The following is a 20,144-nucleotide window of genomic DNA, read 5'->3' on the forward strand; positions in this document are numbered from 1 at the left end:
CTCACAGGAAGTCACTAGAAGGGTGTCACAGGAAGTCAGTTGCACAGGGGGGTCGTGTGTGTGTGTGTGTGTGTGTGTGTGTGTGTGTGTGTGTGTGTGTGTGTTGTGTGTGTATGACTAGGATGAGGAGTTTGGGGAAGACTTCCTGTTGGAGGAGGTGAGGTTGGAGAGTTACTTTCAAGGCCTAGAGGACTTGAGGACAAGCCCAGGACGTAATTATGCTAGAGAAAGATCTAAACTCCCCAAGAAAAATGAAGATAATTGAAATGTCAGCTCCGTCATTCTGCGTTCACACAAAGCCAACATCCCACCTGCCTTAGGAAAGCCCTGCCAGAAGCCATGGCCATGTCCAGTTTCCTTTAATTGGCACTGATTTATACAATGCCTCTCCAGGGTGGATTAAACGGAAGAAAAGTAAATTACTTTATCTTGGTTAGCTTGTATGCCTCTGAGGGGGCCACTGGAAGTTAGAATTTCTTTTCACCCCAATGGGTTTGCCTAACTGAGAATCAAACCTCATCAAAGCTTTTCTGGCTCCTCAGCAAGGTGGTGACTCTGTGGGCACAGTGCCTGTCTGCTCTCTGACCTGCCAGGAGAAGGAAGAGAGAGAGAGAGGGGAGGTAGAGACTGAACTCGGGGTAGTGCTACCCCCTCCCCAATGTGAGGCAGGCAAGCTGGGGGACCCTAGCCTGGGTTGGAACAACAGAGGGCCAGTGGCTATGCTCCGGTGGGTCTATGGTCTATCTGTGGAAACTACCAGAAACTACTGAGTGTCTTTTCTAGGTGATACATTTAGCCAGAATCATTACTTTCTTGCCAAAAAGCTGGCACTGGTCACCATTCACTGCTGAACAACTTGAGGTTTGAAAAAAAGCAAAGCAACCAGTCTAACATTACACACAGCTGGTGCTTGTGGGACTGGCCATGTGTGTGTGTGTTGGCTCCCTGGCATTTTTGTGGGTTGTCCTGAATGAGAACAAGGGGCATGACAGATTGACTGGCTGTATTCACCTTGGTTTTACTCCTTATAGAATATTTTGGTTATCAAAAATATCTTAGACTGAGTAAAATTTAGAAGTAAGAGAAATTAATTTCTCACAGTTCTGGAGCGTAGAAATCCAAAGTCAATGTGTTGGCAGAGTCTTCTGATTTATAGATGTTACCTTCTTGTGTGCTTACTTGGAGTCAGGGCAGTAATTCAATGAAGCCTGTTCAAAAGGGTCCTTCCTCTCCCATCCCTAAGGCCCTGCCTCCCGATATGAACATGCTGTAGATTAGGTTTGCTCAGATGCACAAACATTCACTCTCTCATGGCTCACTGTTGTTATCCATGAGTCGACAAGTAACAAGGGCCTGCTATATCAAGAAGGATGTCCTAGTTGTTCAAGTCAACTATCAGCAAACTTTACACACATCAGAGACTTGTAGATTAGACATTTAGGATCAGCTGAATCATTAGAATTTCAGCTCTGGGAAATAGAGTTTACAGCATGGGATGGCTAACAAGGTTTGAGTACATTAATGAGACATTATAAACCAAGCCTTTATTCCTTGCATTGCTTTTTAGCACTATTGGGCTTGGCTAAGAAAGTGGTTGGATTTATAGTTTTCCTTGCCTCTAAGACAGACATACAACATAGCAACTGTTAGGCCTAGTTGGTTGGTGACCTGTCATGAAGCAGACATGGAACACTGTGGGAACTTGAGTGTGTGGGCACTAGAGTTGACGTCACAGGGCCAACAGAGGGAGAGGACAGTGGTCCCTGTGGGGAGTTGATCCCAGTCTCACCAGGCCTGTGCTATTGGGCCATAGTGTCCTGAATGGTAGCTGACCTTCGAAGAACACTGTTCAACACCACTGACTGAGCACTGACTCGACAAGACTTTCTGCTGACAGAGGTGAAATATCTCATGTGTGGCTTTCAGGGGTGAGCTGACTTTTCTCTGTCACCCAGCTGGTCTCCATCAGTGATGCCACTGAGTGATTGCAACATGTCACTTACTGTCTTCCCCCATGGGGACAGAATGGAGATGGTGACATACAGTCCCTTCACTCACACAGCCAGCATCTCTAGAGGGAATCTTTCACTTGTTAGAAAGCTTTGACTTCTTATGATATGTATACCAGCATCATAGAACTTCACAGTCATGGGTTGTTTTACAGACAGAACCAAAGCCACTTTCTCTCATCTGGCTGGTGAGCAGTGTCACCCTTCTCTCTCTTGTGTCCAGGCTTTTGGTCCTGATCCAATTGCCATTTTAAAGCCACAACCTGTCCCTTCCTTTTGGCTCAGTCCCCTTTGGGGACTGTGTGCAAGAGACATCAAACAATAATGACAAATAAAACCACTTCAAAGCTGGATGTTGCTGGCTCACGACTGTAATCCTAGCAACTCAGGAGGTTAAGAGCTGAAGTAAACCCAGGCAGGAAAATCTGTGAGACTCTTATCTCCAGTGAACTACTACTAAAACAAAACAAAACAAAATAAAAAAAGCAGGAGCAAAGCTGTGACTCAACCGGTAGAGCTTGCTAGCTTTGAGCAAAAAAGTTCTGGGAGAGTGCCCAGGCACTAAGTTCCAGCCTGAGGATGGGTACATAAAACGCGCTAAGGGAAATGGGGACAAAAACATGAGAAGGGGTATCAATGTGTGAGAAGTAATGCAGCTACTACTTGACAAATATAACTGTAACCTGCTATACATTATCCCGACAAATATCTATCTATCTATCTATAAACTTAAAAAAACACTAAATGCCAAAAACAAAAACAAAAAGAGATAAGGAGATAAGAGATAAGGAGATAAGGAGAGGACTAGCCAGAAGTCAGTCTGCAGGATTTCTAAGTAATGCTTAGAGTTTGTCAATTTTTTAAATATATTTTTTATTGTAATTAATAGAAGGGTTACATGATATTTGCCAGATAAATGGTGCCTTAATTCCCACACATTGATACCCTTTCACATGTCATGGTCCCCATTTCCCTTCCCCCCTCCCCCACCCCTCATCTTTTTAAAAAATGTTTGAACCCTAGCTTTCTTATTCTATTCTTCTCTTTCTTCTTCCAGCCTCCCTCCCAGATGCTGACACTGGTCTTAGAACTCCAAAAGGTGACCAGATTATCCAGAGCAGAATGGGTTCAGGGGCTACCTGCTGCTGGATGTATTCTGAAAGCAGTCTGTCATACTGGTGTGTGGCCCTGCCCATTTCAGAGTTGCCCGAGGCTTCCAGGGCCCCAGAAGGGTGCCTGGCACAAGGTCATCCTAGCTCCAATAGCAAATGGTGTCTGGACTTTGTTCCCCACACTTCTCTTAGCAGGATCAGCAGGAGGGTGGGGTAGGACCTCATCGGAAATCTTAGACCAAGCCAGACCAGTTCCTAAAGTGAATGAATTCACAGTGCTCAAGAGTATCGATTTAAAAGCCGGACTCAGTGGGACACTGGGTAGGTTGCTTTAGCAATGTAACTCTCTTTTTCTCTTTCTTTCAGAAACCTGGAATAATGGGATTTATCTCACAGGTCTGAGATTTTCAGTGAGTTAAGGTATATTGGATGCTTAGCACAAGACTGGTCCAGAGCACAGGCCAACATCCTCTCCTCCATACCCAGATCTGGAGGAGAAAGGCTATTCACTGTAATAGACCATAGACAAAATGTCAAAGACAACACTAGCCCTGAAGGCAGGCCAACATCAGTGCCTGGATCAAATTCCAAGGGAAGCCAGAGGGAGAAATGAACCGGGCCAAGGAATTGGGAGCACGAGCTGACTGTAGGGGTATGAGCTGGAGCTGGGCCCAGCCTGCCACTCCCACCCACCTTGTGAGCCTGAGCCGTTTGGAACTGATGGAGCTTTTATTGGGGGAGTGCAGATGGAAAGTTCTCCCTTGAATTTGCTATAAATGCTTTTTATTAACCAGCACTTTACAGTGTGAGAGCTATTGAATTTGGTTTCCATTAGCTTCTGCTCCCTGGGGAAGCAAGGGTGCCTTTCTGATGAAGCCAAGAGGAATAGGCAAACCAAGATACATTGTTGTCAGGAGAGCTCTGAGAGCCCTGGAAATTGTGTTTTCTCATAAAGGAGGATAATAGAAGACACAAAGTTCCGTCCTTTTTGTTTTTTAAGTTGTAAAGGTGATGTACAGAGGGGTTACACTTACATGAGTAGATAATGAATACATTTCTTTTTGAACAGTGTCTCTCCCTTGCTTTCTCCCTCCCCTCTTTCCTCCCCCGCCAAGTTGCATAGTTCACTTTTCCTTGCACAGACACTCTGCACACCTCTCCATCTAGGTTCTCTTCAGTGTTTTCCTGATTCTGACATATGGGCCATTGTGAGGCTGTTCTGGGATTTTTCTTGGGGGTCTTATACAAGGCTTCGATCTCTTCTGCAAATAGATATCTTCATGCCCACTTTCTACTTGCCACATAAGCTGACTTTACATACAGCCTGATTTGCTCCACTCATAAAGACTGTTTTCCACGCCTTCTAGGAAAACAGATCTCAAGCACATATTCTCTGTAGATCTGTTAGACATCCTTACCTAGACCAGTAGAAGTCCTGGGACCACAACACAGGTTTAGGAGATGCTTTGCATCCAAGGCAAGAGAAAAAGACACTTCCGGGATACCCAACCCACTCTTAGATCTCTTGAGGTTTGTGTTCCTGTATTGAAGCTGTGTTTTCTTCTTCCCATGAGTAAATTCTGTATCCGGCCCAGGCATTCAGATGCTAAAGTGGGTTTTGCAGAAGGTCTGCCCCTTTCAGTGCTTATTTGTGGTCTCTGAGCCTCAAAATAGACACCACCTTATTAAGAAGCACAGATAAAAGGAGAAATTGACACTCATGTCTATAAGCAGGTTTTCTCTGCCTGAAATAACTCAGAAACAAATATAGCTGAAGAGCCACTTGATGAAATCCAAGAACATTTGTAGTATTTTACATTGGGCTTAATAATTTATTGATGTTTAATATTTTACAAGAGTAAAGCAGAAAAGCTGATGAAATTTTCATATCTGCTATTATAAGCTAAATGGAATGTGAGGAGCATCCGACAGTGCTGAGTGTCACAAGCCTGGGAAACTCACCCCACCCCACCCCATCCCATCCCACCCCATCCCACCCTACCCACCAGAGGCTGCCAAGTCAAAACACTCTGCCCATTAGTGACCCCATAGTCATGTGGGCTTGAGACAGGAAGTGCTCAGGGATGATGCGAGTTTGGCTGAACAGAAGACTTGTTTTATGGAGGGATTTCTAGAGCCAGAGGTCTCTTCTACTCATCTTTTAATCCACCTAGCGTTCAAATAGGCATCATTAGAAGAAGATTGTGTTTGCTGCTGAGAATCAAGCACAAGGAAAAACAGATGCTAAATAAAAGTAATGAAATGATTGCTTTTTTGTATTTTATATCTATATAATTTATTAATTTCTCATGTCAATCCCAGGAAGGAAGAGGCTTTATGACTTCTAACTTACCAAAGGAGGAATTAAGGCACAGAGAAGGAAGGTGATTTGGTCAGGCCTTGCAGTCCTGATGACTGTCACTTTGGATTTAAGCAATCTTGCTTTAGAGCCTGTGATCTTAACCACTACCGCTACCACAACACACACACACACACACACACACACGAATTATATATTGTATATGTTATATACAACTTATCTAAATATATCAATGTATATATTTCCCTTTGAATACAAGTCAAATAAAAATGGCTTATTTTATCCACCCTTGTATAGAATGAACAGCAAATTCTGGAAGATGTAGGGGACTTGGCTCAGAAATGCCCTAAGCACCATGTCCTCCTGCCTAAGTTAGAAGGCCCTATCATCCTCTATGAGGGAACTCAGGCAAGTTACTTAGTCATTCTGAACCTTAATAAAAGTACCTGCCCCACAATCCAAAATTTCATATGGAAAAATAAAAGACCCTGTACAGCAAAAACACTTCTTAACAGAAAGAACAGTGCAGGAGGAATTTCAATACCAAACTTTAGACTCTATTACAGAGCTATAATTATCAAAACAGCTTGGTACTGGCACAAGAACAGGCCTGAAGACCAATGGAATAGAACTGAAGACCCAGATATTAAACCACAGACCCATGGCCACCTAATCTTTGACAAGGGAGCCAAAAAAATAGAATGGAACAAAGACAGCCTCTTTAACAAGTGGTGCTGGCAGAACTGGTTAAGCACCTGCACAACTAAACTAAACTAAAGTTGGATCCTTCTTTGTCACCCTGCAGTAGAATTAACTCCAAATGGATCAAAGACCTTGAGGTAAAACCCAACACACTGAAAACTTTACAAGAAGGAATAGGAGACACACTAGGCCTCCTTGGCACAGGTTGAAACTTTCTCAATAAGGACCAAAAAACATAGCAAATCAGAGAAAGGCTGGATAAGTGGGACTGCATTAAACTGCAAAGCTTCTGTATGGCAAAGGACATAGCTAGTAAATTAATTAGGAAGCCTGCAGAGTGGGAGAAGATCTTCACTAACCATACAATGGACAAAGGCCTCATATCTAAAATATATCAACAGCTCAAAAAATTGAATCACTCTAAAACTAATCTCCAAAGTAACAACAATCCCATTAAAAGATGGGCCAAAATGCAGCTGTGATAGAGGGCAGAATTTCAAACCCTGTCACAGTTTATTAGGAAAGGATTCCTAATATGTCCATGTGATAATACCAGAGATTAGAAAATAGGGAATAAGGTGGAAAATAATTATAAACTGTAGTTCTGCTTATATTTCTAATACAAAATAATCTGAATTTTTTATTAAAGAATTTATTAACATTGATTTTTAGATCATATTTCAAATGACATGTTTAACAAACAGGCATTCAAGGAGGGAATCTCTATATACAATCACTGGCACTTAGATTTTTGGAACATAATTAAAATTATTCTAAGGGTTTGTATGTCATAGATACACATTAATCTATGTGATAAAATATTATGTCTATATGTCTATATAGTTGTGTTTATATTTCTAATACCATGTCTATAACATTGGGTATGCAAATATTGAGTCGTTGTTCTGAATTTTTAAATCTTATTTTCACTTTAGATTTTGAATATAAGGGTCAGCACAAGAAGTTTCTGTTATATATGGAAGTTGTACTTACTAACATAAACAAATTTTTTTTGTTGTTGTTAGTCATGGAGCTTGGACTCTGGGCCTGAGCACTGTCCCTGAGCTCTTCAGCTCAAGGCTACTATCCTAACCCCTGAGCCACAGCACCACTTCTAGTTTTCTAGTGGTTAACTGGAGAGAAGAATCTCGTGGATTTTTGTGCCTTGGCTGGCTTTGAACCTTGATATTCAGATTTCAGCCTCCTGAGTAGCTAGGATTATAGGCCTGAGCCACCGGCACCCGTGATAAGATTATTTTATATCTGAGTGGGAAAGGGTGGAGGGAGGGAAAGTGGGAGTAAAGCAAGGGATAATGGCAACAATGTTTAAGAAATGATCTACCCACTACCTGATGAATGTAACTGCAACCCCTCTATACATCACCCCAACAATAAAATAAAATTTAAAAAGAAAAAAAAATAAAAGATGGGCCAAAGACTTAAAGAGAGTCTTCTCTGAAGAAGAAACAAAAATGGGCCTATAGACACATGAAGAAATGCTCAACATCTCTGGTCATAAAAGAAATGCAAATCAAAACAACTCTAAGATTCCATCTCAAAACAGTTAGAATGGCCAGGATCAAGAAATCTAATAGCAACAGATGCTGGAGGGGATGTGGCCAGGAGGGATCACTACTACACTGTTGGTAGGAGTGCAAACTCGTTCAACCACTATGGAAAGCAGTATGGCAGTTCCTCAAAAGACTAAACATAGAGCTCCCCTATGACCCAGCAATTCCACTACTTGGCATTTACCCAACCATCCAGAAACAAGGGCATACTAAATCCACCAGCACAACAATGTTCACTGCAGCACTATTTACCATAGCAAAAATATGGAACCAACCCAGATGTCCCTCAGTTGATGAGTGGATCAACAAGATGTGGTATTTATACACAATGGAATTCTATGCTGCTGTCAGAAAGAACGACATTGCCCCATTTGTAAGGAAATGGAAAGACTTAGAAAAAATTATATTAAGTGAAGTAAGCCAGACTCAAAGGAACATAGGCACAATAGTCTCCCTCATTTGTCATAATCAATAGAAACCTTGGGCTCTCCTAGCAGAGATTTACAATAGAACAAAATCTAGAAACATTAGGCCCAATAGTACGACACTAAATGTAAGGACCTCCAGGATAAAGAAACAAAAGTCATATAATTAATGACTGTTGTCCTTAATGTACTATGTTATTGCTCATCTCTTTGGCATCCCTTGCTTATCTCATATTGTTACAATATTTCACCTTGTTATCTGATATATTTTATATGTGCTTAGTTGGTTATTTGAAATTGGATAGGGAAGGGGGGAATCAAGATAAGCGGGGAGAGGGTGGGAGGGAAATGGGGACCATGTCATGAGAAAGGGTATGCACCTTCTATCTGGTGAATATAATGTATCCCTTCTATTAATCACAATAAAAAATTATTAAAAAGCAGAAGGCAGATAAAGCAAAAAAAAAATACCTGCCTGATAAGTTTGCTGTAGGTGGAAGACAGGAGATTAACAACAGCAACAAGGTATGAGGACACAGTGAAAAGCTATGGCCAATGGGCCAAATCTGGGTTAATATTTGTTTTAAAACAGCTTTTTTAACATATGATTCACCTATCATACAATTAATTCGGTCATTGGAGTGCTTTTAGTATCTGCACGAATGTGTGCGACGGTTGTCATGATCTTACAACGTTTTCATCACATTAGGAAAAGCCCGTATGCATTAGCTATCATCATCTCTTCTTGACCTCCTGCTTTTGTGCTGCACCATAAGTAAATACTAATCTACTTTCTGTCTGTTGATTTCCCTGGTTTGGACATTTAACTTAAATGAATGGAATCCTTTATTGTCATTTTGTGTATCTGGCCTCTCTCACAGATACAGAACGACATGCTGTAAGTTTGTCCATGTTGTGGTATTATGTACTAGTACCTCATTTCCTTTTATGACCAAATAATATTTCACATGTGGATATATCACATTTGTTCCTCCACTCTTCAGTGGACAGAAGTCCAGGTGGTTTTTGATTTTTTGGCTATGATCTTGCTGATGGTTGTCAGTCAAATGTGTTAGGCTAGAGTTGTGCTCAATTCTGGGACTAAATGGGCCAGGCATACATATACCCGTTGAAGAGGTGCTCACCTTAGGGAGGCAAGTGCACACCCGCCCTGGCTCTGCTTGTGTATATGTCCACGGTTTGGGGATGAACCTCCCCCAAAATGGTTGTGGGGACAGAAACCTGACCTTTCACAAGAGAACTTTGTCAATCTTTGCTTGTGAGTAACAGATCCATTCTGTAACTCTCGGGTTTGGCAGTGAGGAAATAAGCACTGAAGGAGTCCTTTGAGACTCATTGCTTAGCCTGTGCCTACTTAATCCTTGGCTGCCCTGGACGAGGGATACACTGCTAAAATTCTGTGGCTAGGGCACACTTTCCTTATGGACATCAGACCATTCCCAAATCTCCTCCCAAGCTGAAGGTGACAAGGCTTCCCACTCGATTTAAATGCAAACTTCTTCCCAAATATCCCGCTTAATCAAACTTTGGTGCTCAGGACTGGATTTAGGAATCCTAAGTACCTGCAAAAGCATTTATACAAGTATCGATACGTTCTGCGGGTGTTTTAAGCGGTGATAATTCTCCTCATTAAGAAGTGTTTTTCCAATGACTACTCTGGAAAACCCTCTTCATCAGTTTCTTTCCTGTTGTAGACAGGAAAATGTTGGAGTAGAAAAAAAACCCTGTTAGCATAATCCATTAGGATTCATTATAATAATCCAAAGGGATTGACTATAATCTGTTGGCTATAATTCTGATTCTGCAAAATAGCTGTGTGACCTCAGGCAAATCATTTAACCTCATCTCTTCAGTAGAGAATGTAATATTTATGCCATGAGGCTGCCATAAAAATCAAGTGGCAAACACAACCAGAGCTCTGTGAGTACAATGCCATTGTTGTTGACTCAGAATTGTGGGGAAACACTTACAGTATTGAGTCTTCCTCATCTCACACCCACACTTAGGAATTCTCAGGTATTTCTGCTTCCCTGTATTCTTTTTCACAAAGTATGTTCTAAAACTAATCCAGCCACCAATTTCATGTGGCGATATTGATGAGTGATAACATTTGCCCCTGCTAAAAGGCTCCGTGATGTTTGCCTTAAGTTAAGAAGCCTAATGTTAAAAGAATATCATTTCTCATTTTAGAAGGTACCGAGTGTGAGGAAAAGATTGAAACTAAGGGTGGAGGAAGAGCGGCCTGAGGCCCCTGGAGACAGATGTTGTCATGTAGTGGGATCATATCGGGTGGTATTACCTATTCAGTATACAGAAATGGCCAGGCCTTTGCCCAGAAACCGAGCAAGGTGGAGAAAAGTATAATGGAGACCTAGATTGTCTTATCCCTTATTCCCTTATTTTTTCAGGCTATAATTGATTTCTCTAATCTTTGGGTACTTAATTTAGCTGGATCACAACACGGCTCTCTAAAGGGTAGAGTCCAGCCCAAGAAACCTGGGCCAGAGAGTGGTATCCAGTAGACCCCTTAAGAAGCCTAGATATCATTCTTGTTTACAGCACTAAGAAATAAATTGGTGAGCTGGGCACTGGCGATTCATGCCGGTAATATTAACTACTTGTGAGGCTGAGATCTGAGGATCAAAGGCAGCCTGGGCAGAAAAGTCCATGAGACTGTTATCCCCTAAACCACCCCAAAAGCTGAAAGTGGAACTGCAGCTCATATGGTAGAACGTTAGCCTTGGGCAGAAGAAGCTCAGGGAAAGTACTCAAGCCTTGAGCAAGCCCCAGGACAGGGAAAAATTATAAACTAATTATTAAAAATAATAAACGGACAATATGATACTAAATGGAAGTACCAGCACATTTGAGAAGTACTGTCATGGGCTTCTGTGTGGATCTCATAATTGAAATTGGCTTTCTGCCTTCAGCTAGGGGGAATGAATTCTGAAATGGCAGAGGCCAGATACTCAAGTAGATACTCAGTGAAGATACTCAAGTTAACCAAGCAGATGCATGTCAGCAATCAGTGAGGAAGACCAGGCAGGAGGATCATGAGGTCGAAATTAGCCTGAGCTAAACCTTTAAGCCTGGTGCTGGTGGTTTATGCCTATAATCCTAGCTTCTCAGGGTGCCAAGATCTAAGGATCACAGTTCAAAGCCCAGATCAGGTAGAAAAGTCCATGAGACTTTTATTTTCAATTAATCAAAAACAAACTGGAAATGGAGCTCAATTGGTAGAATGTTAGCCTTAAGTGAAACAGCATGTAGGCCATGAGTTTAAGCTCCTTTATCAGCACACAGACACAGACACTGACATAGACACAGACACACATACACAGACAGACAGACAGACAGACACACACACACAGAGAACATTAAATAGTTATCAAATAAAATAGTTATCAAATCAAATTCTGTCTAGGTTGTAGAATAGTGATGAGAAGCTTTTGTGCCTACTGAATTTAAAGTAGAATACAAAACAGAACAAAAGTCTCCTAAAGATCCGGTGATCAAGTCCTAATCTTTCCCTGATGTGTAAACCTAAGTCAAATCCAGATCAGAGTTCTTTGAATCAAAAGGAAGACAGGTTCCCTTGAAGAAAGATCCTGTAATATTATTGAAAACACATACTACAATGCCTTTTGTAAAGGGACTGTATTTGTTTATTGAAGTAACTGTGGAGAAGAGGAGACAAAATTCAATATTTTTTAGGAGTTATTGAACACTGAGCTAAATCTAATTTCTGTACGAGATTTTTCACTTTAAGGTTTTTCTTGAGAGTTAGGGATCAGGAGTTTTTGATTTTGGTCTGAGTCTGCTTTACAATGAATCTGAAGTGACTTCTTATTTGATGAGTGCACATTTAGAGTATGTGTATACAACAGTTGTGACAATCTCTATGTTGTGTCTCTAACCCATAAAGTCAAGACAATTATGGGAGGAAGGAAGACCCACACAACTAGAATAATAAACCAAAACAATGCTTCATAGCAGCAGAACTGCAAAGATGAGTGTTGTCATCAAAGTCTTGATTTCTGTCAAGTTTGACTAATGCAAAATGAAAATAGGATTTAAAATTCAAAAACATTATAAGTGAGTCCAAAAAGTAATCCAGGATAAAATCTATCTAGTTTTAGGTGGTCTGGTTCACAACCATAATTTCCCTTTGCTATGAAAACTAACGTATTTGTAGGTCTGTTTTAGGAATTAAGACATATGGGATCGTTGTCTTGCCTATTATTCATGAAAACCCAAGAAAACTCTTCAGTGGCTCAGTAGTTTGCTCCATTGTGAGGGGCAACACTAATTCTCTTTACTATCATCTATCATCCCCCATCTAACATTTTCTACTTTTTCCAGTTTTAGGCATGGGAACATGAAAGGTTTGACAGCAGCCTCTGTCACACGCCATCGGAATAATAGTTGTATCCACTGGTAAACTGTTTCTTCCTTGGAAAATAAAACTTCAAAAGTTCACATCCTACTTTCATAGGGAGGAAGATCAAGGTTGGACCCAGGAAGGTTTACTGAGATGATATGTCTAAGTATTTTCATGGTGTTTATCTTTGACCTTTTGCCTCACGCCAACTTTCTTGTAACTTCAGATTTCAGCATTTCATCAGCTGAAATAAATGAGTGGGTGAGTATACCCACTCAATGATAGTGATATAGAGATTTTCCTTTGGGGTAAAGTTTTGTACACATCTCATATAGAGACATATTTCTAGAGAAAACTGAAGGGACACTCTGGTTCCTACCAGATGAAATCAAGCTACTTTGAGTTTAAAATGTTTGGTTGTCTCATCATGTTTTCTAATGACTGAACAAGAGATTAAGACACTTTCCAGGTCACTAGCTTCATAGCAGGTTCCAGGGACTCTGTGACAGAGTGTGGAATAGCAGTTGGGGAGTTTGGCCTAGTGGTAGAGTGCTTGCATGAAGACTGGGGTTCGAGTCATTGATATCACATACATAGGAGAAAAAGAAGCCAGAAGTGGTGCTGTGGCTCAAGTGGTAGAGCTCTAGCCTTGAGAAAACCCAAGGACAGTGCTCAGGCCCTGAGCCCAATCCCAGGACTGGAAAAAAAAAAAGAGTGTGGAATAGCAATGAAGATTGGGAGATATGACTACACTGTTTTCAGAAGCCTGGATTACTTCCTCTACTCATTTATGATGGAGATTGTATAATTGTTACTACAGAACACAACACCGAAACACTATGGCAACAGAAGTAGAAGCGAAATGATATGTGTAGAGTTCAATAGTTTCAATATGTTTGAGTGTTTTCGATATTTTTAATGGAAGTTGCATTGTATTAAAGGGCTATAAAATTTAAATATGGAAAGAATAGTATGAGAATCTGTTGAGAGAAAAAAGGGACGAGCTGCAACAGGAACATTCATTTTTGGCTGACCAATGTACTTATAGTTTGCTGTCGAAAGGTAGGAAAAGATCTCTTCTAGCTTCCTAATAGCAAGGACACGGGACTGTGACCTAGGAAAAGTCAAGAGGCACGTGCTCCTCAGGACTTGCACACTTGACCATTCCATAAGTGATGCCGAGGTTATTTTCCATGACTCTCATAGACACGAGAACCCAGTGAGCACATCATCAGTGATGGTGTGGTGTAAGCAGGGCCCTGCAGTGCTGACTTTCCAGGATCTGCTTCCCTTAGCACTTCTTTCTTTTCTGAGCCAGATTCTTCAAATCCCCACTGATTCTGAGAGCCACCCAATGCACTTACGAGTGTACTTTTTTCTGCTTAAGTTAAATCTGCGTGCTTGTGTGCCTGCGTGCGTGCGTGCGTGCGTGCGTGTGTGTGTGTGTGTGTGTGTGTGTGTGTGTATCTGTGTGCTGCCTGTGTGTGTGCATTTGTGTGTTTGGATCTAATCCTGGAATATAAGAGTTAGCACTGAGGGCTTTCAAAAAAAACATCAGATAAGGAAAACAGTAAGTAATTCGTCAGGAGACATCATCAAAAAGCTAGGGCAGAAATTTTTGGTGGGATGCATGAGCTGGTTTGGATTGAGCTAACTCCATCCACACTGTCATGTAGGATAATTTTGAGGTGGTTTTCACAGTGTCCCTCATTCAACATTCATAGAGAATCTGGCGTGCATGGAAGTGATTCAGAAGACAGATTGACTAACTGAGATGATGGCTCTGATTGTATTTTACTTGTCTATTCAACAGACCTTTATTGATGTGATCCTAGATTAGTGCCTGGCACAAAGTAATCATCACATGCCAGGGACTCTAGGAACAGGAGGCTGATGCATAAAATGATCCTGCTTCACCTTACTCTGCTACTTGATCCTAATTCAGATTTGGACCCTAAAAAGCTATCAAAGGAGTGCAGAAGTATGTATGTAAGATTTAGCATAGCTTTTGGCTGGCGTTGTATGTCCTCCTGTGGAAGGAATTTTAAGGTCAACCTGTGTCTTCATCAGAACACTCTTTTCTTTTTCTTTTTCTTTTTTTTGTTGTGGGGCTTGAACTCTGGGCCTGGGTGCTGTCCCTGAGCTTTTCAGCTCAAGGCTAGTGCTCTACCACTTGAACCACAGCACCACTTTCAGTTTTCTGGTGGTTAATTGGACATAAGAGTCCCATGGACTTTTATGCCCAGGCTGGCTTTGAACCTTGATTCTCAGATGTCAGCCTCTTGAGTAGGATTACAGGCATGAGCCGTCATCTCTCAGCTACTCTTTTTTTTTTGAGGCTTAGTGAAAAGCCAAATGTGAACCAAAATAAAAAATTCAAGACGATCCACCAGTCTTAATCAAATACAGAAGAGTTTTATTTGATAAGACAACTCCTATCTGGGGCGATGGATTTTTAGTCTTCAATCTTGTCAAATGGTGTCTTGAGTGGCTATAGCCTAGTAAATTTTTCCTGTGTGTGCCAGGCCTGTGGTTTGAACTCACGGCCTGCATGCTGATACTGAGTTTTTTTCTTTTCTCCAGTCTAGTGATCTACCACTTGGGCCACAGCTCCACTGCCATCTTTTTGTTTGCTAACTGCCAATAAGCCTCATGGACTTTTCTGCCTGGGCTGGCTTCAAACCATGATCCTCAGACCTCCGCTTCTTAAGCAACTAGATTTACAAGCCTGGTGCCTGGCTCTCAGTCTAACAATTCTTGATCATAGCAACTAACTTGCTGTGTGTTTCCATTCTCTCTATCCACACAGTGCCAGTCACTGTCACATGGTCTTGACTGTTCACAGTTCACCACATAACTGCAGGCCAATAGCTCCCTTGAAGTGAGGTATGCTAAGTGCTGCATGACTACTGCCAGGTTTCACCTTCATAATCATTCTTTGTGAGGCAACTTTCTTCCAAGGAGTAGCTCAGAACTCAAAACTGCTTCCCCTTGTTTGTGGCGTTACATCTTGTGCTACAACAAATTTGATCTCATTTTGCCCAACAAGAAAATGGAATGATAAGGAGTGTGGAGAATCAGGCATCTAATGACTTTACCATATCAGGCTGAAATTACATGACTCACGTTCCAGTGATAAGCCAGATAACTCAACCCAAATGCAAAGGGAGCTGGGAAATGTAGTTCCTGGATGGATCCTCAGGCACAACTTGACATTGTGTGTAGGATCCTAGTGGTTTTGCTTTTTTGCGACCTTCTCTGCCATCCCATTTAGTACCAGTGTCTTGACATTTTTACTGCTGTAAAACATTTTTACTTCCAAACAACAGCCTATTAACTGACCACTATGGTCTAAGAGACTGGAGAAACCAATCTAGTCTGTACCATTAATGTCTGATAATAGTCCATAATGTATATAATTAAAAAAAAGAAATAGAAAGTGGCCTGCCTGAAGATAACTCAAACAATAACTGGTGGTTGAACAGGATGTGTGTTTGTGGGGTGATTCATATTATCTCCTGATAATTATTGCCAATGTGCCAGGAAGACTCACCTTCCGATTTCGAAGGCTGACTGCGTAGGAGACAAAAAATACCATTTGTAGATTTTCACCCAAATTATATCCAGCTGAGCCCTTATTGCCTCTTCAGTCCTAGGAGCAAAGCTATTGCTAGTTCGATGGGTGGAATTTTCTAGCTCCTTCTAAGCCAGAGAGAGATTGATGGTCACCTCATTCATTTCCCGATGCTGATAGATTTCCTGATTCACTCCCTTGGGCCAGACATGTATCTCCCGCTAGGCAGTAAAAGTGTCAATAATCACTCTCTTTCTACTCTCCTTTCTAAGCTGAGATGAGCCTCCATTAAATCCTTAACCTATGCTTTTTTGATTTAATCTAAGTTATAGTCACAGGAGAGGGACAGGCTTTCAGCTATGTTCACCTTTCCTTCAGTGAAGTGCCCTGGACTTGGGGTTTCAATAACATACCTTATCAATTTCTCTGGAAAGTCAAGGCAAGCTCTTACTTAAATATTGGGCCGAGAGGAATCTCTTCACCATTTGCGTGAGACCCAGGAATCTCAGGAACAAGAGGAAAGTGGTGGCAATGAAATGACCACAGCGGTTGACATTAGTATGAGAAAAGGAAGGGGTCATCCCCCCTGAGGAAGGATGACATTATAGTAAAAGCAGGTGACAACTAGAGGAGGTCTGTATCTCTGATTCTCTGGTCAATTAATTTGAAGCCAATTATATCTATATTTCTCTCATCCTCTAACAACAGAGCCTGCAGATGAATCTATAATGTGGGTATTAAAGATTAATGACAGCTAATTGCTTATTGCACTATTAGTCATTACGCTGGCTAACCTCCATCTACCTCATCTAATCCTTGCAGTATGGCAGTGAGGAAAAGATTGTGGTTGCTGCCAATCTCAGCTGAGGAAATGGACTCAAGGCAGGGATGAGTAGCTATCCCTGACGTCACTCACCAGTAAGCACCACAGCCAGGATTCAGCCCCAAACCTGACTTTAGGGTAAGTTCTCTTGCTGTCTGGATGGTAGCAAAGGTTCTTAGTGTCATTGCTTTTAGAAATGGCTACACATGAGTTAGGCCAAAGGAAAATACATGATGGTGATCTTGGGCAGGGAGATGTGTATAGCTGGAATGTTTTTATAAGCTGCTGTACAAAGCACACAGGCTGTTTCCTGCTGATAAGTGAAGACTAGGTTCACATGAGCTTGATCTAGGATTTCTTCCTTGAGTTGAGTGGTATCGGGGAGTAGAGATCAGCTCTGAGCAATGCATGCTTAGCATGTTTGGAGAGACTAAGAAAGCCGGTTCATTCTTCAATTTGATTTCCTCCAATGATAAAGTGAGTGCATTTTAATTCTTTGGAAAATTTACTGTTGAAATATTGTGCTCTACTCCAGAAATATGTATAATTACCATGTATTGAGCGATATTAAATAAAAATCACCCTTTAAGGAGATGGAGATGTTAAATACCTTATATCAATCACTATATACTACATATGTATATTAAATTAGCAATACTATATCCTATAGAACTGCAGAATTAAAAATTAAACATTCAATATAGACAAGATTCTTCCATTTGGACTCACACGGGCCATCCTTTCAAAATGGAAGTTACCTCTGGGTGGTCTTTCCTTGAAGAGATGTGCCATGGGGTGCTTGGGCTGAGAAACCTGAGAGAAGAAGGGGAGATCTGGGCCTACTGCCTTCCTACCATTCCAGCAGCCCTCATGGCTGTCCATATAGTTGCATGCAAGGACATTTGGTCTGTGTGCCCACCTGTGTATTCTGGCCTTGGCTGGTTCTTCAAAGAAGCAGAGGCATTATTTTCTGAACATCAAAGCATGGTTTGCCCATCCAGCTTTGCTCTCCAGCTCTGTGGAACCTACTCCACACACAGAGGCTCCACCTGGGTGGGCTTTGTTGCTGGGCCTGGGCATTGCAGAGTACAGCATTCCAAGAAGGGAAGGAGTCAATGCAGGGAGCATTCTGTGACTTCTGTTAGCCATTCCTAGAGTAAAGGCAGACAAGGCTGTGAAGAACTATGAAAGGAGGGTGAATTCACCTGCTCAGGCTCTCATAATGACATACCACAGACTGTCCTCACTCTGTAGTTAGTTAGACGTCTGTGATCAAGTTGTCAGAAGGGTTGGTTCCTGGGATGAGCCAGCATCCTGGCTTGGAGATGGCGGCATCTGGTTGTATCTCTATATGGCCTTTGGGGTGTGTATATGTGTGTGTGTGTGTGTGTGTGTGTGTGTGTGTGTGTGTGTGTGTGTGTGTGTGCTTGTTCTCAGCTAGATTTCTTTTTTTAAATTAAATTAAATTAATTTTTTATTGTAATTAATAGAAGGGTTACAGTTATATTCGCCAGATAAAAGGTGCATTACTTTTCACACATTGATACCCCTTCTCATGTTTTGTCCCTATTTCCCTCTCCGTACCTCCTCCTCTCATCTTGTTTTCCCCCTTCCCTTTCCTATTCCAAATAAACAAATAATCATATATACAATATACCAGATAACAAGGTAAGATACTGTAACAATATGAGAATAACCAAGGGACAACAAAAGAGATGAGAAATAACATAGCACATTAAGAATAACAACTCAGCTAGATTTCTGTCTCCTGATGCAAAGCCTGTGTTTAAAAAGTTGTTTTAAGCAGCTGGCATGAGTGGTTTATACTCATTCAGAAGGTTGAGATCTGAGGAATACAGCTCAAAGCCAACCTAGGAAGAAAAAGCTGTGAGATTCATCTCCAGTTAACCAGTAAAAAAAACCAGTAGTGAAGTTATGGTTCAAGTGGTAGACACAGCTTTCAGTGAAAAGAGATAGCACCCAGACCCCGAGTTCAAACCCCAGTATTGGCATACACACAAAGACCATGTGTGTTTTTTAGTCCTCATAGCCCTCTATCACATTGTCACAATAGGGCTTTCTGCAGTTAGGTGGTAAGGAAAGGTGAAAGAGCCACGCCCCTGGGTGCTGTCTCCTATGCCTGTGTGGGATGAGGGTACCTTGCCCATTCTTAGTTCCTTGGTGACTCTGAGATCCAGACTGTCTGCAGCTCCGGAGAGAATACTCCCTATACACTCACTCTCCCAGGAGAGGAAGGAGTTTTCAGAAAGGAAACAAACTCTAATTTCAGTCAACTCACATTCTGATTTCACTTCGTTAAATAACATTATTTATTTAGTAACCTTTGAAATTCAAATGCTTCATATTTAATGGACCCAATTCTACTTCACCACATCTGTGCAACATGCCATTTCCCCTGTTCTAATGTCTGTGTGACAGGATCACAAATGTTATATTACTCTATAAGGTAATGTGCTTGACTAGGCCCAGATTTCAGTCACAATGATTAGAACAACATTGAGATATTATTCATCAGCAAACTCTAAAGTTCTGCCCACAAGAAGTCCCGGATGCAGCAGAGGTTTTACTCAACAACTGGTGGTGGCTTGCTAACCCTTTCTTGCCCATAGCCTTGTGACAAGTAATCACTTAGTGACAACCTTAACTGAACTTTTTACTGAATGGTGAAAATGGCATATAAAAGCTCATCTTATTTGCAGAATTTATAACACAGTTTTGACCAAGTGAGATAAAAAAATAAATTTTGGGATTAGGAGTTTGGCCTAGTGGTAGAGTGCTTGCCTTAGCATACACGAAGATCCAGGTTCGATTCCTTGGTATTACAGACATAGATAAAAGCTGGAAGTGATGCTGTGGCTCAAGTGGTAGAGCTTTCGCCTAGAGAAAACTCAAGGACAGAGCTCAGGCTCTGAGTTCAAGCCAGAACTGGCAAAATAATACATTTTTTTACAAAGGAAATTTCAAAAAAATAAATTTCTTCCATGTCACATTCAGCTCAGCTGGAGCAGGAAAGCCTCCTGTCAATCCTGCCTTACTCTTGCCTGAGTTAAAACTGAGAATCCTGAGCATGTCTCAATGGTCTTCTTATGTTCTTGTATACCACAGACCTACTTTATGGTTATTAAAAACTTCAAACAGGGCAGAATAATGAAAAATAGACAAACTATTCATAATTATACTATGCA

This window comes from Megascapheus bottae, chromosome 12, assembly GCF_031878675.1.
Source record: "Megascapheus bottae isolate mThoBot1 chromosome 12, mThoBot2.hap1, whole genome shotgun sequence".
Taxonomy (NCBI): Eukaryota; Metazoa; Chordata; class Mammalia; order Rodentia; family Geomyidae; genus Megascapheus; species Megascapheus bottae.